We start from the raw sequence: 8,299 nt of genomic DNA, 5'->3' as shown, positions 1-8,299 counted from the left end.
AAGGGGAAATAAAAAGAGATAAGGGAGAGAGATGCAAACTCAAGATTTTACGAGGTTCGGCCAAACCTGACCTACGTCCTCGCCTTAAGTCAACTCGTCTGAGGATTCCACTAATCCGCTCCTTAAACTAGGTGGAGCTTTCCATTACAATCCGTTGTTTACAAGAGACACAACTTCCTTCTTACAATCTATTGCTTACAAGAGGCACAACTTCCTCCTCCTGGTTCACAACTCGAACCATAAATACAAATGAAATAAGAATATTTTTTAGTACAAGAAGGTGTTTCTCAATCAAGCAAGTTTGTACAAATGAAAGCCCCAAATACTCTCATAAGATATAACTTGAAGCTCAAAGGAGAATATGTGTTTTCTCCAATAAGATATTTGTAATAAAAAAGTATATGATCTTTGTAGAAAATATATATAATGAGTTGCTTCAAAGATCTAAACTCAATGCAATATTTCTACAAAAATAATTTTTCAAATAATGTGTGTTGGAGAATCTAGTGTTGGCTCCCAAAGAAATTTTTCAAAAATATAAGAATGAAATTATTTGAGTAAAAATATGTAAATGAATGCTTCAAAGTTTCAAACCCAAGTAAGAAACTTTTTTCCAAAAGATATTTTTCAAAACAATGAAAGTATGGAAAACTAGGGTTCTTGCTCTCAATAAAATTTTTAATAAAAGAGTAGGAGAGAAGATAAACCTTGTAGATAAAAATTGAATGCTCAACAAGAATGCTTGAATACCAAACCTCAAGACCAAAGATGCTTGCAAAAGATGTGAGTGAATGCTCTTGAATGTTGAAAATGAGAGTAGAGAATGTAAAAATACCTAAATGTAAGAGAGTATGAATCAATATGCTCAAAAGTGGTTTTTTTTTTAAGTCTTGTGGGAATGGTATTTATAGGCAAATTGGAGATATAGTCATTTTATGGCTGTTGGGTTATTAAAATATGTTTTAATTTGAAAACTAACCATTTTTCAACCTTTAGGGAGCTTTTTGTGTGGACACCCTTCAGTTGTTTAAACATAACAGTTTCTATACAACTCCAAATCGGACGTTCTTTATAGTAATAGAAAGCTAAGAGAACATCCCACAATGTTCATGTTGAACACTTTTATTAGATAATGAGTGTTTCATTGATAAAATTGCTCATTAATGAGGCAAAAAAAAACATGAAGGGAATTTTTCTGTTGCAAACATTCTTTAGTATTTTAGACATAACTTTTTATATATAACTCTAAATTGAATGTTCTTGGTATCAACAGAAAGCTAAGAAAAAATACCAAAACTTTCATGTTGGATATTGTTTAAGATAATGAGTTACTTATATAGAAAATTTCTCATTAATGGGATGAAAGAAACATGAAGGGGTTACTTGAAAAACAAATTTGTTTTGGAAAAATGTTTTCATGAAAAGTTTATGTGCCTAGGGTCATTTTATGGTCATTTTGAGATTCCTATCATATCATGTGAGACATGTATATAAAAATATGACTAAATACAACTACAGTTTGAAATAAGGAATAGCTTCCTAAGAGGGGGCGATGAATTGGATTCTTTTTAAATTTTCATGATTTTTAAGCTATTGATTTTAATTACCCAGAAAACAAGATATATAAACGATAACTACACTTAAAAATATTGAAATTTAAATTCACAAGTCAATTAATGAAATCAACGTAATTCAATCACTCAACCAAAAATATTAGAGCTTTAGTTGATTTTTCTGTAAACTCTTAGTATACACTTTACTTGATCAAGATTTCTGCAGATTAACCAACATACTCCCTTTTTGGGTTTCCGCAAATGATTAGTCAAAACGTACTTTCTAAATATCAAGTACCTTTGTTTCTTTCTCACTTAAGAATTTACAACCTGCACATTTAAATCATACCACAATAGCAAGTAAATAATATAAAATAAAGCAGAGAGAAAGACACAAGATTTTTACGAGCTTCGGTTTCAACACAACCTACGTCCTCGCCTTTGGCAAAACACCAAAGGATTCCACTATATCAATCCCGTTACCTGGTGGAACAATACCAATTTACAACCACTCCTTCTGTCAGGCTAGAGCCCGCCTCTCCAAACAATAACCCCTTATTTGGTCCAACGATTTAACAACTCTGAATCGTTTAAGAATGATGATAAAGAAATTTGTGTACAAAAGAGAACTCTCACAATAGAGTAGATTAGTACAATGATCAGCTCACTTATACTCCAAAGTAATTCAAATATAAGAAATTTGAAGCTCAACGCTTAGTATGAATTACCAAATGATTTTTCAAAGAAAATGAAAGATTATGATATTTTAAAGCTTTGCTTCAAAAATATAAATCAATATCAGATCAGAAAGTTTAAGCACAAGAAAATTTTAGATCCTGTGAGAAATTTGAATATTTGAAAATCACTTGATCTAAAAACCTTTGAAAAGTAGTTTGATCTAAAAACCTTGAAGGTTGCTTGATCTTAAACTTTGAAGATTGCTGGATCTAAAACTTTGAAGATTTCTGGATCTGAAACTTTTGAGAATTTATGCATCTGAAACTTTTGAAGATTTCTGGATCTAAAACTTTTGAGAATTGCTTAATTTCAAAAACCTTTCAATATTGCCTCTATGATCATTGTTTTAAACCTTTGAAGCTTTTGACTATTTATAGTGTTTTTAGAAGACATCCATTACTCCCAAAGATTCCTAAAATTCATTTCCAAATATTTTGAAATAAATATATTTAAAAACATGGTTTAAAAAATCTTCTCTTCTTAAGCCCTTTTTATTTATTAAAAAAAAAAATACTTTTTTAGAGTATATATGTTTAAAAAAAATATTTTTGATTTTCCAAATATTTTGAAATAAATATGTTAAAAAACATGGTTTAAAAAATCTTCTCTTCTTAAGCCCTTTTTATTTATTAAAAAAAAAAAAAACTTTTTAGAGTATATATGTTAAAAAAAATATTTTTGATTTTCTATGAGCTTCAAACCACTTTATATTTGAGTTTAACCTTTGAAGTACTTACATTAAGAACATCCTAAAATATAATTCTTTAATCTTCATTCTTGTTCTTCCATCATCTTTGTTGTTTCAATCTTTTATTTGAGCTTTTCACCAGTATAATTTTATTCCTCACTCTCTTTGTAATTCATGAGCTTTTCTTTGTGTTCTTCAAGGATTCTTTGTAATCCATAAACTATACTTGTGTTCTTCAAGAATTCTTTGTAATCTATAGGCTTCTTTATGCACTTGGGCTTTGTCACTTTCTTGAAAAAATTTTACTTGAAACATATTAAACATATCATTGATTTGTTATCATCAAAATAAGAATTGTAAGCCTTATTAGGCCAACAATCTCCCCTTTTTTGATGATGACAAATCGAGAGCAAAAATAATAAGATTGTAATATTCATGGCTTCCCCTATCAATAAGCATGATACAATTCATGTATGTAAGTCCAAAAGATAATCCATGAATAAACCATACATACACGTAAAAGATTCATCCATCCATTTAAAATGTATTTAAAAGGTTTTACAAACCATTATTATATATCATATTTTTGCACTCACTTCTCTTAAACATTTTCTCCCCCTTTGGACATCAATCAAAAAGGAAAAAGAGAGACAAAACAAAGCAATGCTGCAAGTCAAAATACTAGTTTTAGAAAACCAAAGATAGCCTAGCCGATAAAACTTGAATTACATAAAAACACATAAAAGTGATTGGTAAAAGCACATCAGTTAGAGGCTTCCATACTTTCACTTTCATCATCTTCTTCTTCTTGTTCTTCTCATTCATTATTTCCTTCCTCTTGTTTACTGTCATTTTCTCCTTATTCTTGATCTCCAGATTCATCCTCACTAGATGTGGCAAAGCTGATACTCATAGGAGATTTTCCTTTAGAGGAGCTAGCTAACTGTTGCTCAATCTTTTCAACTCGTTTATCAATTTGTGAATAGTGAGTTTATATGGATGTAACCTTTTCTTGCAAAGTACCAAGACCAGATCTCATACCATCACTAAATGTCATATAAAAAAAAAGGAACAAACCATGATGGAGTATCTGGATCAGGCTGAACTGAAGGTGTGGAAATAAATGATGAAGAAGGTGGTGGTACAGATGGAACATTCCTATGTCCTTTATGGAACCACCCTTGAGGAGAATTAATATAGTCCATCCGTTTTAGAATAGTGTCAGAAAAGATATCATAGTACGTTTTGCTAGTAAAGTTGAATGATGGAGTTAAAACATTAAAATGAGCAAAAACCATATTCAACATTCCCGCATATGGTAGGACAACATGAGGAGCATCAACTTTCATGATAATCCACTATATGATCAAACTTGGAAGATCCATTTTCTTCCCTTTCAGAATGCACCACATTTCAAAACAGTCCAGAAATGAAATGTGATCGTGAGAAGCAGATCGTGGTAAAATGTTGTTTGTAATGAGCTTGTGCAAAATGAGGGCTTTCAAACTAAGCTACTTATAGAGTGGAGGATGACCAAAGTTTACTGGAATGTCAGTCATAACCAGTGGTAAAAACTCTTGTGGTGTAAAACATTGAGTCATAATCCATTGCTTCTCAATAATATGAATCTCAAAATCCCCTGGCTTAATTCGAAGAATCATTCCCAAAGATATGGGATTTAGATAGATCTCTTTCTAAAGAAAATTTGTTTTGATTCCATTATCGCATCGCTTCATGTTTGCATAAAAAATACGCACAACATTGGGATAATAGCCTTTAGCTTGGTAGGTGATAAATTTATCCCATCCAATGTTCTTTAAAAGTTCCAAGATTTCGTGAAAATCAAAATTGAAGAATGTTACGTCGAGTACCTTACCTAATATCGGTTCAACTGAAGCAATTTGATTTCAGTAAAGGTACTTGGCGTGTGGAGTGACCAACCATTTCTCCACCTCATCATTATTTATTCTGGTGGAAGAGGAAGATCCTTTAACACCAACGGATTTTGATCTAGGTATGTTTGGATGAAGAAGAAAATCAAAGAAACTCAAAGTTAAGCTCGGTGTTTGTGTGGAGGAAGGATTTGATACTAGGTTGCAAGATGCTTTAAGCAAGATTTGTGTATGGAAAGGGATGGAGACGAAGGGTTTCATAGAGAAAAAAATGAATGGTCAGGCACCTGGTGGGTTTTAAAATGACTTAAAATAGGGATTTTAAACCCTACCCGCCGTGAGGCAATCGCCTGCTTCAATGTGGTAGGCGCCTATCTTTGTGGAATTTTGAAAGATAGTAGCTAGGTAGTCGCCTGGTACCCTTGTGGCAGTCGCCTGCCAACTAGAACAATTTCTAGATTACTTCACGACTGTGAAGCATGCCCAATTCTCTTCTTATAAATATGAATGTTTCTTCCGACAAAGGTTTTGTAAAAATATCTGCTAACTGATTATGTGTATTTACAAATTCTAGTACTATATCTTCATTTTGTATATAATCTCTCAAGAAATGATGTCTTATATCGATGTGTTTTGTTCTTGAGTGAGATACTGGATTTTTTGAAATATTAATAGCACTTGTGTTATCACTTTTGATAGGGATAGTTTGATATTGTATTTGAAAATCTTTTAACTGTTGTTTCATATATAATGTTTGAACACAACAACTTCTTGTAGCAATGTATTCTGCTTCTACTATGGATAATGCTACAGAATTTTGTTTCTTTGAAGACCATGAAACTAGAGAATGTCCTAGAAAATGACACGTTCCACTTATGCTTTTTCTATCTATTTTACATCCAGCAAAGTCTGCATCTGAATAACTAATCATTTCAAATCCAGATTCCTTTGGATACCATAAATCTAGTTCAAGTGTACCTAGGAGATACCTAAGAATTCTTTTGACTGCTGTTTGATGTGATTCCTTTGGGGCTGACTGAAATCTTGCACACATACATACACTAAACATAATATCTGGCCTACTTGCTATTAAATAAAGTAGGCTTCCTATCATTCCTTGATAATGCTTAGTATCAACTTGTTTCCCTTTTTCATCTTTGTCAAGACTAGTTGAAGTACTCATAAGAGTTCCTATGAGTTTACTTTCTTCCATATCAAACTTTTTTAACATGTCTTTAATGTATTTAGTTTGATTTATAAAGATTCCATTTTTTGCTTGTTTAATCTGTAATCCAAAAAAGTAATTTAATTCTCCCATCATACTCATCTCAAACTCTTTTTTGCATACATGTGGCTAATTCTTTACATAGATCTTTATTTATAGCTCCAAATATAATATCATCCACATATATTTGAACTAATAACAAATCTTTGTTTTTAGTTTTAATGAATAAGGTACTATCAACTTTTCCTCTTGTAAATTCATTTTTAAGTAAGAATTTACTTATCTCTCATACCAAGCTCTTGGAGCTTGTTTCAAACCATAAAAAGATTTTGTCAATTTGAATACATGGTTTTGATTTTTAGAATTTTCAAACCCTGGTGGTTGTTTGATTTATACTTCTTCATTTATATATCCATTCAAAAATGCACTCTTCACGTCCATTTGATATAACTTAAAATCCTTATGGGCTGCATAGGCTAAAAGCATCATAATGGCTTCCATTCTTGCCACAGGTGCAAAAGTTTCATCTTAATCAATTCCCTCTTCTTGATTATATCCTTGTGCCACTAACCTAGCTTTATTTCTCATAACAACTCTGTTTTTATCCTTCTTATTTCTAAACACCCATTTAGTTTCTATAATTGATTTATCTTTGGGTTTTGGTATTAGTTCCCATGCTTGACTTCTTTAGAATTGATTTAATTCCTCTTGCATAGCTTAATCCAAGAATCATCTTTTAAAGCATCTTCAATATTTTTTGGTTCATCTTGGGATAAAAAAGCATAATGATTACAAATATTTTTCAGTGAGGCTCTAGTGGTTATTCCTTTTGATGTTTCACCAAGAATTTGTTCTTTTGGGTGATTTTTGTCATTTTTCCACTCTTTAGGAAGTTTCAGTTTCTCTGAAAGGTTTTCATTTAATGCATCATTATTCTTTTCTTCTTTTATTTCAAGAACTTCTTCCTTTTGTGAAGTGACTTCTTTTTCATCATTCATATCTTTAATGTTATAATGGTTTGATTCATTAAAAGTTATATGAATTGATTCCATAATTGTAGAAGTTCTTTTATTATAAATCCTGTAAGCTTTACTATTTATAGAATAACCTAAGAAAATACCTTCATCTGATTTTGCATCAAATTTTCCTAGGTCATCTTTAATATTTAATATAAAGCATTTACAACCGAATACATGAAAGCAGGATATATTTGGTTTTCTATCTTTCCAAAGTTCATATGGTGTTTTATCTATTTTTGATCTTATTGATACCCTATTTACAATATAACATGCTGTATTTACAGCTTCTGCCCAAAAATATTTAGGTAAACTATTGAAATTAGGAATAACTTCCCAAAAGGGGGGGTGAATTGGAATCTTTTTATATTTTGATGATTTTTAATCTTTTTTTTTTAATAATGAATAGAGCATAATAGATAATATATAAACACTCCTTAGAATACTTGTAATCTAAATAAATAAGACAATCAATGAAACTAAAACAATTTAATCACTCAGTCAAGGATGATATTGCTTTTGTTGATTTCCCTGTGAATATGTATAACCTGCTTTGAAATAAATTTTAGTATGCTCCTCACTTGATTTAAGATTTCCACAGAGTAACCAATGTACTCCCTTTTGGGTTTCGCAAACAGTTAATCGAAACGTACTTTCTAAATACCAAGAATCCTTATTTCTTTTTCTTTGAAACTTGTTTCCTACTCTTTGAAATCACACAACAAGTAAAATATATAAAATAGAGAGAAAGATACAAGATTTTTACGAGGTTCAACCTCAACATAGCCTACGTCCTCGCCCTTGGCAAAATACCAAAGGTTTCCACTATAGCAGTTCCGTTACTAGGTGGAACAACACCTGTTTACAATCACTCCTTTGGTCAAGGCTAGAGCCCGCCTTCTCCAAACAATATGCCCTTGTTTGGTCAACGTTCCAACAGCCTAGAATCGTTCAAAATCTACAAGAGAAATATCAAAACCTGATTTACAAGAGAAGCTCACTCACAGAGCAGATTAGTACAGATAAGAACTATGTACTTCAAAAGATAAAATATCAAGAATGAAATAAACTCTTGAAGCTTTTCAAAGAATTCACCAAAATCCTTTTCTCCAGATGAGAAAACAGTAGTTCTTCAGAATTTTGACGAACAATGAAAGCTCTAATATGCACTCAAATGATTTAAAAAT

Source organism: Malania oleifera, chromosome 1 (assembly GCF_029873635.1).
Source record: "Malania oleifera isolate guangnan ecotype guangnan chromosome 1, ASM2987363v1, whole genome shotgun sequence".
Taxonomy (NCBI): domain Eukaryota; kingdom Viridiplantae; phylum Streptophyta; class Magnoliopsida; order Santalales; family Ximeniaceae; genus Malania; species Malania oleifera.
Note: the sequence above shows the minus strand (reverse complement) of the source record.